We start from the raw sequence: 1,315 nt of genomic DNA, 5'->3' as shown, positions 1-1,315 counted from the left end.
CCTCGATCGCTTGAAACCGTAATGCGAGTTTGGTAATTAAAGTGACTAGAATTATTCGGTTAAGTGTGGATCAGTGAGTTGTATATTACTTTTAAAAAGGTACGTCTTTGTGTTACACAATACTGGATTGGGTGTGAATTAGAGGTTGTATTTTTTTTGTCATCTGTAAATTTCTCTTCAACACCCAGAGATCAAGAGTTCATTACAACACATCAACCATCTTATGCTAAGATGAGTTGATCACACAAAACATAAGACTACCATAAGCCTTTAAAACACAAAGCCAGACATGAACTGGAGCCATGAATTAGAGGTTGTATATGGCCACAAAAACATATCAATTCTCTATTCCCATGGAAAATTATTTCAAGATTTGGTTTGTATCGTGCGATATCCATAGTATGATGTGATAAGACACCCCATTTAAAATTAACGCATTGTTATAAATTGGATGTCCATAACCGGCTCGGTCCATAACCGGCCCAATGCTAGAGAGAGAGACTCGGCCGTGAGGAGAGAGAGAGAGAAAATCGGCATCTTGCATTTTCCTTATTAGATTATGATTTGTACTCTTTTCATATTTGTATTTCTTTTCTTTAGTCTTTCCATTATTTTATGACGGTGTAATTCCCTATATATAAAGGGCTCCTTATGTTTATGAATAATATAGAAACATAGATTATATTCTCTAGTTTCACAACACGTTATCAGCACGATTACTCTAAACCCTAAGCTAAACAAACCCTAGCCGGCGAATCCATAATCCCCTCGACGATAAACCCTAACCGTTGAGAACTCCCGATCACGAACCCTAAACCTAATACTCATCATGTTCCTGTTCGTGACACGATCCCAGCTCACGACGTCACCGTCTCAGCTCGATCCCGAGACACGATCTCAGCCAGCTCGCGATAGACGACTCGATACCGCTCACGATAACAGCTTGTTTCCGTTCGTGATCAGACGATCTCAGCTTCAGCTTGCGTTCCCGATACCAGCAAGGACAGCTCGCGATACGTTCCAGCTCTAGACGACCTCAGCTCGTTCGTGTATCAATCTCAACGTTCAGCTCGCGATCCTCATCTCATTGGTGGTCCATTTAACCCTACTTGAGGTTAAGGTAATCCTCAAACCCTAATCGAAACCCTAGGGTAATAGATCAAAACCCCAATGAGTAAATCGAAGCTCATAATCATAAGTTCGATTCCCTAAACCCCAATTGATCCAATGATCAAAATCATTTTTCCAAATACCTTTAGCCGCATACGTGCATAATGCATGCTATGCATGAAATCGATTAAAACCCTAAAGCTAA

Source organism: Brassica oleracea, chromosome C8 (genome assembly GCF_000695525.1).
Source record: "Brassica oleracea var. oleracea cultivar TO1000 chromosome C8, BOL, whole genome shotgun sequence".
NCBI classification, from domain to species: Eukaryota; Viridiplantae; Streptophyta; class Magnoliopsida; order Brassicales; family Brassicaceae; genus Brassica; species Brassica oleracea.
This window is presented reverse-complemented; position numbering follows the sequence as displayed.